General features: G+C 44.6%; 1 pseudogene; it reads right to left on the minus strand.

Moving 5' to 3' along the window:
- LOC148777986 (uncharacterized) overlaps positions 1–21,444 on the minus strand; it is a 25,841-nt pseudogene continuing 4,397 nt past the window's right edge.

The raw sequence follows: 21,444 nt of genomic DNA on the forward strand, positions 1-21,444 counted from the left end.
TGAGGTGGCCAAAGTATTGGAGTTTCAGCTTTAGCATCATTTCATTTAATGTTCACAACAGTCATAGAAAGTCAGCGCTATCATCCATCAACACGCAGATGAGGGAACTGAGGCTTGGAAGAATGAGTGACTTGTCCATGGCCTGATCACTGGTAGCCAGTGGGACACTGGCCGCCATAGAAATGTGCCAACCTAGTTCTTTCTGGAGAGCCTGCTGTGGGGGTGCACTTGATTGATAGCTGCTGCCCCCTTGGTTCCACCATGGCGTTCACGCAGGGGCCACAGCCAATGACAAACATGGTGGAGGTATGAGTGCTGGCCTATTGCTGCCTGGTATGAGACTCTTCTACTGGATGTCCTTGGCTTGAGGACTCACCATCTATCTAGCCAAGATTCTCTCAAAGCTGTAGTGTGAAGCTCTTCCTACCCAGTCCTTCCTTCCTGCTCTCCTAGCAGGTATCAGATCTACAGGCTCTCCCTGCTTGCTTCCACACCCATTTCCTTTATCCTTCATTGACATTTTCCTGATAAATCTCTTGCATACTTAACCCCATCTTAGTGTCTGCTTCTTGAAGGACTAACAGACAGAACACATGTTATAGATTCGCAACAATCCTGTCTCTTGTGGATGAACCCTGAGATTGACAAAGCAGTTCACACACACTAATTACTTTGAGTTGACAAGAAACATGTCCAGCAATGGGTTTCTCTGGTGGCTCAGTGGTAAAGAATCCACCTGCAATGCCGGAGGCATGAGTTGGATCCCTGGATAGGGAAGATTCCCCGGAGGAGGGCATGGTAACCCACGTCAGTATTCTCGCCTGGAGAATCCCATGGACAGAGGAGCCTGGCAGGCTACAGTCCATAGCGTTGCAAAGAGTCGGATATAACTGAGCAACGAAGGACACATGTACATGCTGAGTCCTCATTTGATATCTCTGATTTTGGAAAGAACTCACCCACCCCACCACCCACCCACAAAAAGAGGTTGCTAACAGGATTAAAGGCATGTGAATGTCTTGTATGAGAAAGAACCCAATTTCCCTGCCCAACGGGTAGAAATCCTCTGTATCTCTCAATAACACCTGAGAGCTTCCTAGCAATGTAGCATCTCAGGCCCCCCTCCCTGCCTACTGAACTAGAATCTGCATTTTATCAAGATCACCATTAAAATTTGAGAAGCTATATACTGTTGTGCCTACCCACCACCACTCTGCTCTGCCCAGGGCCCAGGCCCTTGAGATATCCATACAATTCAATACTATTCAGCTAATAATAAAAAAATGGTAATAATGTATTGTTACATGCTACAACATGAAAGAACCTTGAAAACATCATGCTAAGTGAGAGCCAGTCACAAAAGATGGCATATTGCAGGATTTCATTTACATGCAGTGTCCAGAAGAAGCAAATCCATAGAGACAGAAAGTGCATTGGTGGTACCTAGGGCTAGGAGAGGGAGGAGGGTGGGAGGAAATGGGGAGTAACTGCTAAGGGATAAGGGTTTTCATTTTGGGGTGCCAAAAAATATTCTAAACTTATTTGTGATGATGGTTGCACAACTCTATACTCAAAACAATTAAATTGCACACTTTAAATGGGTGAATTGCATGAGTTGTGAATTATAGCTCAGTGAAGCTGGGATATATGTAAGAGGGTCTGGCCTCAAAGAATTGTTATGAGAACTCAACAGCACACTCATGTGTGTAGAGCTTTGGTTCTGCAAGAGTAGCTACTGTGGAGGAGACACAGACCCTATCTTTGAGTAGCTCATAGTCTAGTGGAAGAAATGACAAAGGCATAAGGAATAAAAAATCCAGAAATGAATGGACAACAATCTCTAAATTAGGTACAGACACCATGTTAGGCAGATCATAAGAGAGAGAAGTAACCTGCCTATTCATCCTTCCATCCATCCATCCACCCAGTAATTGCTTGACACCTATTATAAGCTGGATATGAGAAGCAGAGAGGAATAGTATAAGAAGTAGGCATGCAAACATAAACATTCCATCACAGTATGGTAAATGTCTTGGAGAAGACATAGTGTAAGTCCGAGGTGGGTGTTAACTGACTAACTAAACAGACAGGAAAGTTCTCTCCCAAAGGGGACAGCTGGGCCCTTCTCTTTGTTTCTGATATAACCTACTTATCACTTCAAACTAAAGAGCAATGCTTGCTTTTTGAAATAAGTCAAACACTAAGGAAGATAATAAAGATGAAGGCAAATTTCCTTCTCCCCAGTGGGTTTGGAATTCATGGTTTGTGAATTCCTTCTACACTTTCTCTCTGTGGTCACACAAATGTGTATCTACTTAACACTGTGTCATGTGTGATCTGTCATACACAGAGATCAACCCAGGTAGACATAACTTATTCCTTGTCAATAAGAGTGAACCATAATTCCTCAAACATTCTCTATCCACAAACACACAGTGTTTCCAGGTTGAAGTCATGATAAAATATTGCATGAACATCTTGACTTTAATTATCAGGGCTGTTAATTTGACTGAACAGAGTCTCAAAAGGATTGCAAGGGTCAACAAGTACATGTATTTTAAATTTTAAGAGGCACTACCAGGGTTTTCCAAAAGCTTTCTTTAATTCAGTCTCCCAAGAGAAATGTATGAAAAGGCCCAATTCTCTGCATCTTTGCCAGTTCTAATGTTATCAATTTAAAACATTTTCCTCAATCTAATAGTCAAAATGGTATCTCTTTGTTGTGCTGTTGATGCTACTAAGGTTACTGCCTTTTCGCATGGTTATTGACATTTCCATGTCTTTATTTGTGAGGTGACTGAGCCTGGCTTTGAACTAAGTAAATGGCATTTAGAAAGCAAATGGGACACTTAGCAGAAGACATTCCATGCAGAGAGTCTGTGCAAAGAGCTGAGGAGGAAATCTGTTGAGAGAATTATGAGTGGTTTAATGTCAAAAACTTTGCAGGATGCTGAGAATGGCAGGAAATAAAACGATGAAATGGCAGGGCATATGTGGGGCTTCCTTGGGGGTCCAATGGTCAACACTCTGAGTTTCCACTGCAGGGGATGTGGGTTTGATCCCTGGTCAGGGAACTAAAATCTCACAGGGTGAAAGGTATGGACAAAAAAGAAAAAAAAAAAAAACAATTGAGAGGAAATGAAAATGGACATACCTTCAAAAAGTGGATAGGGCTTCCCAGTGTCGCAGTGTCGATAGGTCTCACAGTGGTAAAGAATCTGCCTGCCAAACAAGAGACTCAAGATCCATCCCTGGGTTGGGAAGATCCTCCAGAGTAGGAAACAGCAATCCACTCCAGTATTCTTGCCTGGGAAATCCCATGCACAGAGGAATCTGGCCGGCTACAGTTCATGGGATTGCAAAGAATTGGACATGACTTATTGACAAAATAACAGCAACAATAACAGATCAATTTGGGCTTCCCTCGTGGCTCCGTGGTGAAGAATTCACCTGCCAATGAAGGAGACACAGGTTCGATCTCTGGTCCAGGAAGATCCCACATGCCGCGCAGCAATGAAGACCCAGCACAGCCATGAATAAAACAGACAAATAAGCAAAAGCTGGATATATGGACAGAGGACCAGATCTATTTTTTTCGGCTGTGTTGGTTGCAGTTGCAGTACATAGGATCTTCATGTGTCACGAGGGATCTTTCGAGCTCTCTCTGGCTGTAGTGCCCTGGCTTAATAGTTTCAGTGTGTGGGTTTAGTTGCTCCACCGCATGCAGGATCTTGGTTCCCTGACCAGGGATTGAACCCTTATTTCTTGCATTGCAAGGTGGATTCTTAACCACTGGACCACCAGGGAAGTCCAAAAGAGGGCCAGATCTTAAAGTGACTTCTTGCCATACCCAGCATCAAGGTCTTTTCCAATGAGTCAGCTCTTAGCTTCAGGTGGCCAAAATATTAGAGCTTCAGTTTCAGCATCAGTCCTTCCAATGAATATTCAGGGTTGATTTCCTTTAAGATTAACTGGTTTGATCTCCTTGCTGTCAAGGAATTCTCAAGAGTCTTCTCCAGCACCACAATTTGAAAGCAACCATTCTTTTGCACTCAGCCTTCTTCATGGTCCAACTCTCACATACATACATGACTACTGGAAAAACCATAGCTTTGACTATAAGGACCTTTGTTGGCAAAATGATATCTCTGCTTTTTAATACACCGTCTACGTTTGTCATAGCTTTTCTTCCAAGGAGCGAGCGTCTTTTAATTTCACCTCTCATTATAGTTCCAACCTTTTTGAAATCTTCAGCTCAGAACTCTCTCCCTTCCCTTCTTCCTGTGGCTGTACTGGAAAGGCCTCCTCCCCCAATGCCCAGGAATGCCAGGTTGCCTTTGGTGCTCACCACTGTATTTCCGGTTTTTAGCAGAAGGTGTTATGGAGCATCCTCCTTCTCTGTGTGCTATGCTCAGTTGTTTCAATTGTCTGACTCATGTGACTCTCGGGTGACCCCATGGACTGTGGCCTGCCAGGCTCCTCTGTCCATGGAATTTTACAGGTAAGAATACTGGAGCGGGTTGCCATTTCCTCCTTCATGGGATCTTCCTGATTCAGGGATCGAACCCGAGTCTCCTGCATCTCCTGTGTTGCAGGCAGATGCTTTACCTGCTGAGCCATCGGAGAAGCTCCTCCCTTCCCAATCCAATAGTTAATGAACTGGAGGCATGGAGGGCAGTTTTGTTTTAAAGGAGACTTGAGGAGCCATGGTTTTTCAGCAGCAATGGGGAAGGTCCACTTCTAGAAGGGGTGGGAGGATGAGCAGACAGCCCCTCAGGGAGGCAATGGCAGAGAGAGTCAAGTCTTCCAGAAGGTAGAAGGCTTTTGAGCAAGGCAGGCAGGCGATGGAGGGAAGGTCATGAGGATGAATGAAGCAACGTGGTCCAGTGGTTAAGGGCAGGGCCTGAGTCATCAAGATATTGCTGTTATTCAGTTGCTAAGCTGTGTCCCGCTCTTTGTGACCCCATGGATTGCAGCACGCGAGGCTCCTCTGTCCTCCACTATCTCCTGGAGTTTGCTCAAACTCATGTCCATTGAGTTGGTGATGCCATCCAACCATCTCATCCTCTGTCTCCCTCTTCTCCCTTTGCCATCAAGATATAGAACCCACTTAGTTCCTGAACATGCAGTGACCAGTCTCTTGTTTTTGAACTGGAGACCATAGGGCCTGATTAGACATGGCCCTAGAGTCCTAACTGTGATCAGCCTGAACCAGTCCAGGAAGCTGGGCCCTCATGAGCAAGTTGTCCAGAATCCTGGGGCTGATATGAAATGGGAGGATCACAGAAGGGTCTACTTACCTGGGAAAACCTTGAATCAGTACAGGGAGATAAAAGAAAGGAGATTTTGGTTTGGGTGGAGGGTGAGGCTCATGTGGGTGCTGGTGGGAAGGGCCAGCTCCCTCTCCCCTCAGGTCCCCGTGGCTCTTCCCTGGATGCCTGCCTCCTCCTCTGTCTCCTTCAGGAGGCCCTGTCATATACCCCACAGCTGGCAGCCAGAATCAGTTTTAAAAAATGTAAATGAGACCATGTTATTGGCCTCACCCAGTCAAAATCCTGTTAAAGTTTTCCCATGGCTCTTAAGATAGAGTTGGTGATAGAACGGTATTTTCCAAACTCAGATGGGAAAGGGGATGATTTTAGGTGGGACAGGGAGGAACTTTTTTTAAATTTCTACTGTGTATTAGGAAAAATACATGGTATGCCAATCCTTTGATGTCATGAATATTTTTGCCTAGGGTAAGGATCCAAAGGGACTGGCTGAGAGAAAAAATGTAAGGCGGAGAGTACAGGGGCCCGTGAAGGCCCCTCTCCAGTCTCATCTGGCCTCTGTCCCTCCCTCCCTGGCTCTGGCTGGGCTGGCCGGCAGGTCCTTGGAGATGTCACCCACTTATCTACCAGGCCTGGGCCTCACCCCCACACCACTGCCCCCACCGCTCTTTGGCTAAGATAACATCCACTATCAAGGGCAGGGGGAGAAGGGAGCGACGGAGGGTGAGATGCTGGACGGCGTCACCGGCTCGATGGACATGAGTTTGAGCAAGCTTTGGGAGTTGGTGATGGACAGGAAAGCCTGGTGTGCTGCAGTCCATGGAGTTGCAAAGAGTCAGACACAACTGAACAGCAACAGCAACATCCTTCAGACCTCCACTCTAGTGTCTTTCTCTTGTGGGGGGCATCTTGTGGTCAGGGGCCCGCGGTGATTATTTCTCAGGGCCCCCTATCTGGCCTTCATAGCATTTCCCATTTTGCATCTGGGATTAAATCCGAGGCTCCTGCTAGAAGGTAGGCTTCCTGAAGCTGAATGTGTCTTGCTCACCACTGTAAGACCAGCAGCTAACACAGCGCCAGGCTCGTACTAAGCGCTCATCTGAAAGATGCAGGAGAGCATGAATGCACCCAGTGACTAGAGGCTCTTGCAGGCTGACATTGCCCAGCTGGGGCTGCCTTTGTGGAGTTAGGAATTGCTCCTCACCAGTTCACCAGTCTTTTCACAAAGTACCCCACCTTCCTGTTGGGCACTGGGCCTCATAATCAGCTGGTGCCGAGTTGAAAGTGAAAGTGTGAGTCGCCAGTTGTGTCTGACTCTTTGTGACTCCACGGACTGTAGCCCACCAGGCTTGTATGTCCATCGGATTCTCCTGGCAAGAACACTGGAGTGGGTAGCCATTCCCTTCTCCAGGGGATCTTCCCAACCCAGGGATCAAACCCAGGTCTCTTGCATGGCAGACAGATTCTTTACCATCTGAGCCACCAGGGAAGCCCCAAGTGGGAGCTTGAGGAATTTGGGGGACAAGGGGGTGGGATTCCAGTATGGAGACTCCTTCCAGAAGTGTGGCTGAGAAGGAAGGAAGAGGGCGTCTCATCCTCTCTCTCCCTGGCCCTGGCTATGCCACCAGGGGTCTTAGAGACCAGATCTGACTCTTTCCCTGGGGGGCCCGGGAGACACCTGCAGGAGGGGTGAGGGGCTCCTGCCCCGGGCTTCTGTGGGCCTCCAGTCACTCCCTCCTGACCTCAGGCTGGGCTTCTGCCTCCTGTCTCTCCCCACGCCTCAGTGTTTGCTTTTCCTGGCCTCCCCCACAGCCCCCTGATGCCAGGAGTTCTTTTACTTTGAAACATTTAAGAATATTTCAGAGAAGCCCAGAGAATAATGTACTTAAAACCCCTGTGCTCACAACCAACTATTAACATTTTTGCTTCAGATAGCTTTTTTTGTATAAAATAAGTAGAACAACACAGATAAAGCTGAAGGTCGCTCTGTTCCCCTCCCCGGTGCAATTCGTCTTCCTCCCTTTCATTCTCAGGCACAGCTGTTATTATTAATGTAATGTGTATCCTCCTAATCTGTTTCTATGCACAAAACAGAATGTTTATAGCAGGACTATTCACCACAGCCCCAAAGTGGAAAATAACCCAAATGTCTATCAACTGATGAACGAATAAACGAATGTGGTATGTCCATATGATGGAATATTATTAAACAATAAGAAAAAGAGCACTGCTCCCATGCTAACACGGACCAGCCTTGAAAACGTTATCAGTGAAAGAGGCCAGACACAAAAGGCCACATAATGTATGATTTCTTATCTACAGGTAAATCCACAGATGCAGAAAAGAGATGAACTGTGGATCAAACCAGTCCATCGTAAAGGAAATCAGCCTTGAATATTCACTGAAGACTGATGCTGAAGCTGAAGCTCTGGTACTTTGGCCCCCTGATGTGAAGAACTGACTCACTGGACAAGACTCTGATGCCGGGAAAGATTGAGGGCAGGAGGAGAAGGGGATGACAGAGGATGAGATGGTTGGATGTCATCACTGACTCAATGGACTTGAGTTTGAACAAGCTGTGGGAGTTGGTGATGGACAGGGAAGCCTGATGTGCTGCAGTCCATGGGGTCGCAAAGAGTCAGACACGTCTGAGTGACTGAACTGAATTGAACTGTGGCCAGAGACCAGGTGGGGAAGAAGGAGAAGGGACAAGTAACTTTTCAATGGGTATGGAGTTTCTTTTGGGGGTGATAAAAATGTTCTGGAAGTAGATGGTGATGATGGTTGCATAACTCTGTAAATAGAATAAAAATCACTGGACATTCACTTTAAAATGGTTAATATGGTAAATTTTGTTGTGTGACTTTTATCTCAGTAAAAAAAAAAAAAGAAACATGATTTTAAAATATTTTCCTAAGTGCTTTCACACTGCAGATATATTTCTGCACCTTGGTTACTTGCTCAGCATGATATTGATACATATAGATCTGGTTCATTTATTTTTAGCTCCTCAGTTATCTTTTATTGGACGAACATACTATAATTTATTTTTCTACTGGTAGGCATTACTGGTGATAAAATGTTTCTCTTTTTTTCTCACTCAAGTGGTGCTCCCAGGAATAGCTTTGACAGTTTCCTGGGGCCCATTTGGGGAGAATTTCTCTAGGGTATACATTTGCTGGGTTGTAGAAAATACAACTTTTCACAATATAGTCAGCGGTATCAGTTACACTTCCCTTGGCAGCTTGTGAGTATTCCAAGCCCTTGTTATTTTCCAACTTTGATTTTTACCTATCTGATGGTTGTGCCATTTTAATATGCATTAGTATTTCCTTTATTTCGAGTTATTTTTTCTTTTGTCCCCCCACCCCCACTTTCTCTCTTTATTCCTTCTTTCCTTTCCTTTTTGGTATTTTCTTGACTATTCTTGAATCTTTACCTTCTATATGGATTTGGAATCACTTTGTCTAGTTCCATGAAAAACCTTGTTAGATTTTTGACTAGAACAGTTGTGAGATCATAGATTAACTTGCAAGTTACCTAGCATCTTTACTCTATGAGCAAATTCCATCCATGAACAAATAATATATTTCCATTTATATAGATCTTCCTTTACTTTAAAAAATATTATTTATTTACTCGGCTGCACCAGGGCTTAGTGTGGCACGTGGGATCTTTGATCTTCATTGTGGCGTGCAAGACTTTTTTTTTTTTTTTCAGTTGCAGAACGTGGGACCTATTTCCCTGATCAGAGATAGAACCCTGGGCCCCCTGCTTTAGGAGTCTTAGCCACTGGACTACCAGGGAAGTCCCTCCCTTTATGTTTTAAAATAGACTATTTTTTAAAAAGTAACTTAGGTTCACTGCAAAATTGAATGGAAAGTACAGAGAGTTCGCAAACATTCTTTGCCTCCCTGCATGCACAGCTTCCTCCAGTATCAACATCCTGCCCATCTGCACATTCCCCACCAGAGCGGTCCATTTGCTACAATCAGCGGACCTACACTGACACATTGCTATCATCCGAAAACCATAGTTTACCTGAGGGTTCACTGCTTTTTAAAAAATGTTTGTTTATTCATTTATTTTTGATTGTGCTGGGTCTTCATTGCTGTGAGGGCCCTTCTCTAGTTGCAGCAAGTGGGCGCTACTCTCTAGTTACTGTGTTTAGGCTTCTTATCAGGTTGACTTATTACCATACTAATCCAAACACTTCTCTTGTGGAGCACAGGCTCTAGGGTTGGAGGGCTTCAGTAGTGGCTCCCAGGCTCTAGAGCACAGGCTCAGCAGTCGTGGTGCGTGGCATGTGGAGTCCTCCAGGATTAGTGATCGAACCCGTGCCTCCTGCATTGGCAGGTGGAGTCTTGACCACTGAGCAATCAGGGAAGCCTAAGCAGTTCGCTCTTGGCCTTGTACATTTTATGGACTTTGACAAATGCATGATATATATACACAGTGATAGTATCATACAGAGCAGTTCAGTTCAGTTCCACTGTGCTAAAAATCCTCTGGTCTCTGCCTCTCCCTATCTGCTCCTCTGCCCGACACCTGACAAGCACTGATTTTTACTGTCTTCATAGTTTTACCTTTTCCAGAGAGTCATACCGTTTGTAGCCTTTTCAGATTAACTTCTTTCACTTAGCAATGCTACACATTTACATTTTCTCCATGTCTTTTCATAACTTGACAGCTCATTTCTTTTTAGAGTTGAATAATATTCTATTGTCTGGACAAACCACACTTTATCCATTCACCTACTCAAGGTCAAATTGGTTATTTGCAAGTTTCAGCAATTATGAATTAGGCTGCGTAAACACCCGTGTGCAGGTTTTTGTATGGACGTCTTTTCAGTTGAGTAAGTATCCAGGAGAACAACTGTTATATGGTAAGAGTACGTTTAGTTTCATATTTCTTTACATTAAGAAAAGTTTTACAGTTTTCTGAAAAAAAAAATCTAGGAATTTTTGTATATGTATTCTTAGATGCCTTGTAATTTTTGTTGCTATAGGAAATGGTATCCTTTTAATTACATTTTCTTGTTTCCTGTTGCTAATCCAGTAAGCATTCAATAAAATGTCATTGATTTATGTAGGATGTAGTATTCAGCAATCCTGCTAAGTACTCTTATTCGTTCTAATACTTTACATGCAGATTCCTTTACTTACTGGAAAGAGAATAAACCATATGCATATAAGGATGGAGTTAATTCTTCCTTTCTATTTTGTAAACCTCTTCTTTTCTTTTACTACGTCTAGCTAGAAGTGTCAGTAAAGTTGAGAATAAAGGGCATTCTTATCTCATTTTTTATCTTTATACTAGAATGCTAGAGTTTCACCCTTAAGTAAAATGTCTACGCGTTTGTTGAATATCTCATCAGGTTGACTTATGACCATACTAATCCTAATTTGCTAAGATTTTTAAAAAATGAGTGATTTCATCAAATGATTTTTACACATTTATTAAAGTGATCATATGTGTCTTCAGTCAGTTCAGTCACTCAGTCATGTCTGACTCTTTGCAACCCCATAGACTGCAGCACGCCAGGCTTCCCTGTCCATCACCAACTCCTGGAGCTTGCTCAAATTCATGTCCATTGAGTCAGTGATGCCATCCAACCATCTCATCCTCTGTCTTCCCCTTCTCCTCCTGCCTTCCATCTTTCCCAGCAACAGGGGCTTTTTCAATATGCTTTTTATCTCTTAATATATTAAGGTTCAGAATATAGGAATTTTTTTCTGGTGTTAAAATACCCTCACATTTTTGGCTAAACCCTACTATATGCTTCTATATGTTTGTACAATATAGATTCTGCTTTCTGTTTTATTATATAGGATTTTTGCATCTTATAATTACAATTAGGCTTATTCTCTGACGTTCTTGCCCCTACGTACCCTTGCCTTGGTCTGCTGTCAAGGTCACACTAACACTAGAAGATGAGTTAGGTAGTTTTCCTTTTATTCCATCTCCTAAAACAGTTTGTATAAAATAATCAGGGTTCTCTAGAGAAAGTGAAATAGAACTGATAGTATGTATGAGAGTGTGTGTGTCTATACCTAACTATCTATCTGCATCTATCTACCTTTAAGGAGAGGAAGAGATTTATTATTAGTAATTGGCTCACGTGATTATGGAGACTGAGAAGTCCTAAGGCCTGCAGTCGGCAGGCAGGAGACCCAAGAGAGCTGCTGGTGGCTTCACTCTGAGCCTGAAGGCCTGAGAACCAGAACAATCAATAGTATAAGCTCCAGCCTAAAAGGAGCAAGCTTGAGACCCAGAAAGATCTGACATTTTGGTTTGACTCTGAAGGCTGAAAAAGGCCTATGGCCCAGCCCAACAGTCAGACAGGCCAAGTTCCCTCTTACTCAGACCTTTTGCTCAGGTCAAACCTTCAGCTGATTGGATGAGGCCCACCTGCATTATGCAGAGCAATTTGCTGGCTCCATCTACCAATCCCAATGCTAATCTCATCCCAAAATACTCTCACAGACACACCCAGAATAATATCTGACCAAATGTCTGGATATCCTGTGGCCCAGTCACATTAACATAAAATTAACTGTCATTCACGGAGAATATGTGCTTGGAAGGTCTGAGAAACTCAGCTGTAAAACCTGCAACCATTTTGTGCGTGTTTGTTCAGATGGGGCTTCACACGGGGTGCAGGGATAAAGAATACACCTGCCAAAGCAGGAGACACAAGAGATGTGGGTTTGATCCCTGGGTGGGGAAGATTCCCTGGAATAGGAAATGACAACCCATTCCTATATTCTTGCCTGGAAAATTCCATGGACAGAGGAGCCTGGCAGGCTGCAGTCCATGGGGTCACAAAGAGTAGATTACGACTGAGCTACGGAGCACACATACACGTTTGGATGGAGAGGCTGAGTAACTTACTTTATTTATCTGTTTAAAAATATTTATTTTATTAATTTGGCCGCACTGGGTCTTCGTTGCAGCCTGCAGGATCTTCTGTCTTTGCTGTGGCATGCAGGATCTTTAGTTGCGGCATGTGGGATGTTTTAGCTTAGGATGCTAACTCTTAGTTGTGACAAGTAGGATCTAGTTCCCTGATCCGGGACTGAACTTGGGCCCCCTGCTTTGGGAGGTGGTGTCTTAGCCTCTGGACCACCAGGGAAGTCCCTAGGGTGATTTATTTTTCATGAGGATCATGTCCTTGGAGTCAATCTGCCATTCAGGGACCCATCTGGGCTAGTCCTTTCTGCTTCCCTTTGGGAAAGCCTGATCCTCACTTAGCCCCTGAAGATTAATAAGATCTAGGACACCAAAGGAATCAAGACCCCTGGACTATTTTATCCGCAGAAACTACTGGCTTTGGGTCTGTGTTTCACATAGAAGGTATCGTTATTTTGACTGACCACTAGAGGGCAGAGATTGACTGAAAACGGGTGGTGGTGGTGTTCCCTCTGGTATCAGGACTCTTTTGAACCCTGTGGACGGGAGCACACCAGGCTCCTCTGTCCGAGTTTGCTCAAACTCATGACCATTGAGTAGACGTGAGAAACAGGTCCAGTACAGTAAAACGGCTGAAACAGAAAATGCTTGGCAGATTTTCCCGTTTGGGCCCTTAAGACCCTGAGATTTAGAGAAGATAAGAAACCTATCCAAATCTTGTATTCTAAGACACAGAAAATCTGGAATTTTACCCTACTTCTGTCTGATTCTAAACTCCATTGTTTCTGCTGTGGTTGCAATAATAACTCATTCATTTTTTTTCATTTATTAATTCATTCATTTGAGAGCAATATAGCAGAGTGGCTAAGAAGTCAATATCTGGAGTCAGCTGTCTGGATTAAAATTCTGTCCTCAACACATACTGCTGCTGCTAAGTCACTTCAGTCGTGTCCGACTCTGTGTGACCCCATAGATGGAAGCCCACCAGGCTCCCCCGTCCCTGGGATTCTCCAAGCAAGAACACTGGAGTGGGTTGCCATTTCCTTCTCCAATGTGTGAAAGTGAAAGTGAAGTCGCTCAGTCGTGTCCGACCCTTAGCGACCCCATGGACTGCAGTCTACCAGGCTGCTCCATCCATGGGATTTTCTAGGCAAGAGTACTAGCAAGCACCATAAGAGCTCTGTGCTTTAGTTTCCTTATCTGTCTATGGGGATATTAGGATTTGCTCATGAAACTATGGCAAAAATGAATTGAGATGATATGTGAAACGTATTTTTGAAACAGCGCCTGGCACTTAGTACTTTAGCTCTTGTTATTATTAACTCAGCAAATATTTATTAAGTGGCTTCTGCGTTCTAATACTACCACCATTGTAGGTACCAAGGATGGAGCAACCACACACATGCACACACAGACCTCCCTGCCTCCTGAAGCTTACATTCAAGGGAGGGAGATGAATAATAAACAAAATAAGAAAAAGTTTGTATTTGTCTTAGCATAAGTAATGAAGATGGCCAAAAACAGAGCATGGAAGGGGGACAGAGCACGGGGCTGGAGGCGGACTTACAGTTTAAAAGGGGGCTGTCAGGGATTTCCCTGGTGGTATAGTGGATAAGAGTCCACCTGTCAATGCAGGGGACATGGGTTTGACCCCTGGTCCAGGAAGATCCCACATGTTGCAGAGCATCTAAGCCCGTGTACCACAACTACTGAGCCTGCGTGCTGCAGCCACTGAAGCCCATGCGCCTAGAGGCTGTGCTCTGCAATGAGAGAAGCCACCGTAATGTGAAGCCCGTACACCACAATGAAGAGTAGCCTCCGCTCGCCACAACTAGAGCAAGCCTTCTCACAGCAAAGAAGACTCAGCACAACCAAAAAATGGTCCACATCAAAAAAAAAAACCTTTGATAAATAAATAAAATGGGACTGTCAGAGAAGGCTTCGTCGAAGTGATATACACCAAAAAGCAGAGGAAGAGAGTGGGCCAACTTCTGGATATCTAGGAGCCATGTGGATGTCTGGAAGTCAAGCATTTGGGCAGAGAGAATGTCTTCAAGGAGTGGCAAAGAGGCCAGGGTAGCAAAAGATGGAGGGCGATGGGGCGAATACTATGACATGGGACCAGAGGTGAGCCGGGGAAATAGGGAGACAATCTTGTAGGGCCTTGAAGCCTGGCGAGCGCTTTGGACTTTACGTGGATTGGTAAGACATTGGCAGGTTCTGAGCAAACGGGAGCCTCATTGGATTTCTGTGTTCCAAGCCCCCTGCAGTTGCTGTTAGGGGAATGGACTGCAGGGCAGATGGAGTCAGGGAGCCCAGGGAGCAGGCGCCGCAGAGATCCGGGGGAGAGACGGAGAGGCACTGAGGGCTTGGGGTGGAGGATAAAGGTGCTGGAGGTGCTGGTGGTGAGACGCGGCCAGATTCTGGGTCTGTTTTGATGACAGAGCTGATAGGATTTGCTGACAGATCCAATGTGGGCTGTGAGAGAAAGAGGTGTCAAGGACAACTCCAGGGACTTTAGCCTGAACAACGCGCAGGACAGAACTCTCATATCCTGGGACCTTGAGGATTCAGGGAGAACACTGTCAGGGACGGGGGGCAGGGTGGGAATCAGGAGTTTGGTTTTGCTCCTGTTAGCTTGGATGCTTCTTGGACACTTGGATGTTGGGCCTCTGAATCTGGACTTTAAGGGCCTGGGCTGGGGATGTGATTCTGGTGGCTTTGAGCTAGCTCCGCCCACGGCCACCCAGGGAGGCCGGTGGAGCTCTGCCAGGGACTGGGGCCTGGGTTCTCTGCTCAGAACCTCAAGCCTGGGTTGTGTCTTAGGGAGCCTGCTGCAGCCCCCCTACCTCCCAACAAGGGGTCTTCAATAGAAGCACCCACTCTGTAAGAGTGGGTAACACCCAGGCCTCCTCCCCACTGTTCACTGCTTGGGGTCATTGCACTGCAGGTCAGTTGTTCACAGAAGATAGGAACAAGCCCCAAGCCCAGTTACCCATTAACCCAGCCCTGAGTAAGAGCCAAGTGGACAGGCCTCATTCTCTCACCAAAGTTGGTTAGTCCAGGGAAGGCACCTTATATGCCAACCTCAGTTAATTGGGTTTGGCCCAGGGTAGCACTGTCTTAACAAGGGGAAGGCATGTGGTGATTGATTAGCAATGTCTGCCATGGAGACAGGATTGGAGACTGGTTGCTCATGTACCAGATATTTGTTATTCCTGATCTACCTGCAAATACTCACAGGTTTTTGCTTGAAAGGACCTGTTGGACCACCATGTAGTGTGGTCAGCCAGCCAGCTTTTCAGGTTGAGTGAGAAGCTTCCAGTCCTTCTTGAATCAAACAGAAAGAGCCCCCAGAGCCAATACCTGTCACAGTTTCACTCACCCCACCAGCTATGTAATGAAGGCCTCTCCGTCCCTCTTTGAACTGAATCAGAGATTCACCTTCACAAACAGAATCAGGTCCTGGTGAGGATGTGGCTGGAGACCACAGCCTCACAGCTGTCTTTCTTAGTGCACCAGTGACCTCAATGGATGAGAGGGCCATGGGTTTTTGTTTTTTTTTTTCCCTTAAGCATAAATACATCTTTCAACCCTAGGAAGGTGAAGAATTAAGTTCTGCTACCTGGATGGAACTTTCTTTTTTAGAGAGTACCTGATGTGAGTATGCTGGAGAAGACTCTTGAGAGTCCCTTGGACTGCAAGAAGATCCAACCAGTCCATTCTAAAGGAGATCGATCCTGGGTGTTCATTGGAAGGTCTGATGCTAAAACTGAAACTCCAATACTTTGGCCACCTCATGCGACGAGTTGACTCACTGGAAAAGACTCTGACGCTGGGAAAGATTGGGGGCAGGAGGAGAAGGGGACAAAGAGAATGAGATGGCTGGATGGCATCACCGACTCGATGGACGTGAGTTTGAGTGAACTCCGGGAGTTGGTGATGGACAGGGAGGCCTGGCATGCTGTGATTCATGGGGTCGCAAAGAGTCGGTCACGACTGAGCTCCTGAACTGAACTGAACTGAAGGAAGATTTAGGATTAAGTGCATGTGTGTGTGCTAAGTCGTTCAGTCATGTTCGACTCTTTGCAACTCTATAGACTGTAGCCCATCAGGCTTCTCTGTCCATTGGATTCTCTATGCAAGGATATTGGAGTGGGTTGTCATGCCCTTCTCCAGGGGATCTTCCTGACCCAGGGATTGAATCTGCAACTCTTAAGTCTCCTGCATTGGCAGGTGGGTTCTTTACCACTAGTGCCACCTGAGAAGCCCCTTAGGATTAAGTAAATACAGCATGCTAAAGCAAGAATTAAACCTTGAGTATTATTAATAACATTTCTGTTTAAAAAAGAAATCTCCATATATTTAGCTTCATATGTAAATAGATTTTTAAGAGAACTTAAGGCTCATCATATTTATAAGTTGGATTTATTAGATTTATAAGAATGGAACTTTAGGAAGGTTTTATTTATATCAGGCAAATGAGATACTGAAAAAGGAAATCAAAGTATTCATTTATAAATGTACTTTAAATGTTTGAAGAGGCAAGTTTGTAAGAAGTCCCTTAATAATACTTGGCTAAAATCTGCTAGATTTTCAAACATGATTTGTAGGCTGAGTTTTAAAGGTTAAGAAAGAACTAGTGTTTTGAATTTGTAACGTTAATGAATAGAAACAAACTGTGTACTCCCCAAATAAACTTCTAAATAGTCTTTTTGTATTCTCAGAAAACAACCCAAATGATCATTAACAGGTGAACAAATCAACAAACTGTGGTCCATACCTGCAGTGGAATACTACAGCCCCAAAGAGGAAGGAACAGCTGATTGACAGAACTTAATGAATCTCTAAAGCATGATGCAAAGAGAAGGAAGCCAGACTCAAAAGATTATACACTGTACGATTCCATTTATATGAAAAGTCTTTAAAAGGCACAAATGTAGTGATGGAAAGCAGATCAGTGACGGCCAGGAGCTAGAGTAAGAGGAGGTGATTGACTTCATAGCAGTAAACAGAAGGGAACTTTTTGGGTGACAGAAATGTTCTGTGTTGCAATTGTGGTGATTACCTGCAGGTACACATTGCCAAGACTTACTGAACTGTACATTTTGAATTTTATCATATGTAAATTATACCTCCATACTGTTGACTTTAGAAAATAATATGATTCTCAAGGTCACCTAAAACCTCCATATTCAATGTGAGGGATGAAGCAGGACCATCATATCTCTTTTTTGGTTCTTTTTCTTTTGTTTTGAGGGGATCATCTTCTGATGATGGTTCAGGTAGGGCAATGAGGTTGTGAGGAGAGAGACCAAGTAATACTGTAGTTATCCTGAAAAGTCTGGTGAAGAGCTGATTATAAAACAAACTGAGGTTTCTGATTATGAAACAAATTAAACCAATGGCTTTTCTAATCGGTTGAATGACTCTTTTTTAGCAAGTGTAAGACAGACAGGACGTTGGTTGTAACCAAGATTCAGGTCTTGCCTGGTGAGTTAATTATCTATTGTTGTGTAACAGTGACCACAAACTTAGTGCATTAAACAATACACACTTATTATCTCATGGTTCTGTAAGTGGGAAATCCTGGCATGACTTAGCTAGGTCCTCTGCTCAGTGTCTTAGGAAGCTGAAATCATGATGTTGGCTGGTCTCATCTGGAGGCCTCCTGGGGGAAAATGCACTTTCAACCACATTCAGGATGTTGGCAGAATTCATCGTGTGATGGATGACGGAGCCCTGGCTGTTTGCTGGCAGTCAGCTGAAGGCCACCCCAGAGGCCCCAGAGACCACTCAGAGCTCCGAAGTGGCCACTTACTTCATCAAACCTGAGAGGAGAGTCTCTCTCTCCAGTCGGTTAAGACAGACTCCTTTTTTATTCAATAAGTTGTATCTGAGCATGAGCATCACTTTACAGCTGGAAAGCCCTGCAGTAATCATCCAGTTTAAGCTCAAGGAAATTGAGGTCCACAAAAGTTAACAGATTTAACCATGTAGCAAAGATGAAACTAGAATTTAAATTAATTGATTCCTAGTCCAGGGATCTTTTTAACCATACCAGGTTACCTTCACTCATCTTCACATAAAACACAGTCTAATACAGATGAATAGATAGGGAAGATGTGATGTGTGTGTATATATATATGCATATATATATATACATATATTCCACTGTAGATATGTATATATATATATATATATCTACAATGGAATATTACTCAGCCATAAAAAGTGAAAGTGAAGTTGCTCAGTCGTGTCTGACTCTTTGCAACCCAGTGGACTGTACCTACCATGCTCTTCCATCCATGGGATTTTCCAGGCAAGAGTACTAGAGCAGGAATGAAACAATACCATTTGCAGCAACATGAATGGAACTGGAGATTATAATATTACTTTTTTGGGGGGCTGTGTCACACAGCATGCAGGATCTTAGTTTCCCAACCAGATATAGAACCCACACCCTCTGCGTTGGAAGCTTGGAGACTTAATCACTGGACCACCAGGGACTAAATTATCATATTAAGTGAAGTAAGTCAGACAGAGAAAGACAACTTTCATACAATATCACTTAAATATGGAATCTAAAAAAATGATACAGATGAATTAATTTGCAAAACAGAAACAACCTCACAGAAAAACAAACTTATGATTTCACCAAAGAAGGAGGGGAAGGAGGGGTAAATCAAGAGTTTGAGATTAGCAGATATAAGCTACTATACATAAAATAAACAGCAAGGTCCTACTGTATAGCACAGGGAACTATATTCAGTATCCTGTAATAAATCACAATGGAAAAGAATATGAAAATATATATATATAAAACTGAATCACTTTGCTATACACCAAAAACCAACACAACACTGTCTATCAACTATACTTCAGTTTTAGAAAAAGTGAAAAAAAAGTTATATAAGGTAAGGTAATCATGGGAGTGACACCCACCGCTTTTGCCATAAGATGTAGCTTAAACAAGGGGTGACAACTATTACATTTGCCATATCCTATTGATTAGAAGCAAGTTTCAGTTTCTGCCCACTCTCAAGGGGAGGGGGTTATGCAAGAGTCTGGACACAAGGGTCACGGGGTCCACTATCAGGTCTGCTCCATACCTGGTGACTGTAGTGGGGAAGGGGATGGACAAGGAGTGAGGGAGTTCGAAGCGGGGGTTTCAGACATGAGAGTCCTTGGGCCCTGTGCTAGGTAGGAAGTGAAGTTAAAGTAGGAAATGACCAAAGGCTGGAGACGGGGTGGAGGCGTCAGTGATTTGAAGACTGTTTTAAAAAGTTTTACTTATTTATTTATTTTGGCCACACTGAGTGACTTGAGGGATCCTAGTTCCCCGAGCAGGATCAAACCTGGGCCCTTGGCAGTGAAATCCCGTGTCTTAACCCATGGACCGCCAGGGAATTCCCGAAGACCTTCTTAAGTTTGAAGGTTTTCGCCACAGCAAGGTTGAGCAGAGGAGCTTGAGGAGAGATGCAGTGGCTGGAGAAGGGCTTGTGTGAAGTCAGGATTTCCCAAAGGAGCCATTTTTGGGGGAGGGTGAGTTCTTGGGGAGCAGGAAGTTAGGTAGTGTGAAGGAGGTCATGGAATTGGGGAGGTCCAGATGGACTCCCTGCTCCTACCCTGGCCCCCTCTAAGTCTGTTCCTAACTGCATGACTCCTGATATGCTCGTCAGATCATGAGTCCTCTGCACTCAACTCTGCCAGGCCTTCCTGCCTCATTCAGAGTAAAATCTAATGCTCTCCCATGACCTGCCTCCCACCATCCTCAGCTACCCTCCTCCCCTCGCCGTCCACACTCCAGCTACACTGGCCTCTGGGACTAGCCCTCGATGTTCCTGGCCTAGAATGCCCTACTCACTGAAGGCCTTGTGGCTTCCTCCCTCCCTCTAACTGTTCAAACGGCTACCTCTGACCTTGTCCGTCCATCCTATATAAAACAGCACCTCTTCCCTATCATTTTCTGCCCCCTTAGCCACCTTATCCTTCTTTCCTATCAAGCATTTCATGTATGTCTTCTTTTTTAAAAAGATATTTTTAGTTATTTATTTGCCTGGCTGGGTCTTAGTTGTGGCACATGAAATCTTTGTTGTGGCATGCAGGATCTAGTTCCCCGTCCAGGGATCGAACCTGAACCGCTGCACTGGAAGCGCAGAGTCCCAGCCACTGGACCGCCAGGGAAGTTCCTCATGTATGTCTTTGTCCAGGTGTTTATCGTCTGTCCCCCTTAACAAGAATGTCAGCTCCAGGAATCTAGGGGTTTGTTTTACTCATTGCTGAATCCCAGAACCTAGATGGATGCCTGGCACATGGAGTGTTGTCATGAAGGCAGACAGAGCTGAGGGGTGTCCTGAGAGGTGGCTGAGTTGATACCAATGGGTCTGAGGCCAAAGCGGAGGTGTAAACCAGGCGCTGTTTTGGAGGCCTGAGCACCACCTCTGATATCTTGAAGGGGTGAACACAGAAGTCACAGCACCTGATAGACTGTGGAACTTGGCGGTTAAGAGCTCTGCCACTTAATAGCTGTGTTACCTGAGAAAGTTGCTTAATATCTCTGAGCCTTTGCTTCCCCGTATGTAAAATGGAGATGATGATAGGACCACAGTCTAAATCATGGAGTTATGCAGATAGACACACACTCTGCATGGAAGACACTCGGTTCAGGGCCTGCATATGGCACATTCTTGGTAGTAACTGGACAATGTTATTTTACTTCTCTGTGCCTGCTTACAATCTGAGGCTTCCTCTGCTGTCCAAACAAGCGTTGCCATTTACTATTATTCCAATCTGGGCAGATCATTTTACCTGAAATGAGATTCAGTTTCTCGTTTGCATCATGGAGATAATAATTCCTGCCCTGACTCCCTTGACCAAACTGTTGAGAGCTGGATAGGAAAGCATTTTGAAATGTTTTGTTGATGTGTGACGTAAAGGATCATTGCTTTTCATGCTTGCTGACTGGTTCCCTTCAGGGTTGCTGGAGTTGTAGGCAATGAGTGGTTGGTTAATTTTCAGAAGCTCCAACAGAATACCTGGAGTGCCCGGGACAGGGTGTTGCCACAGTGGACTTCCTTGAGCAGAGGAATGGAATCCAGATTTTGCCCAAAGCCTGAATTTAAATGGCCCTTGTGTGTGTGTGTGTGTGTGTGTGTGTGTGTGTGTGTTAGTTGCTCAGTCGTGTCCGACTCTGTGACCCCATGGATTGGGGCCCACTAGGCTCCTCTGTCCATGGAATTCTCCAGGCAAGAATACTGGA

The sequence above is a fragment of the Moschus berezovskii genome, chromosome 4 (assembly GCF_049115385.1).
Source record: "Moschus berezovskii isolate FMDL1 chromosome 4, NW_MosBer_1.0, whole genome shotgun sequence".
Taxonomy (NCBI): Eukaryota; Metazoa; Chordata; class Mammalia; order Artiodactyla; family Moschidae; genus Moschus; species Moschus berezovskii.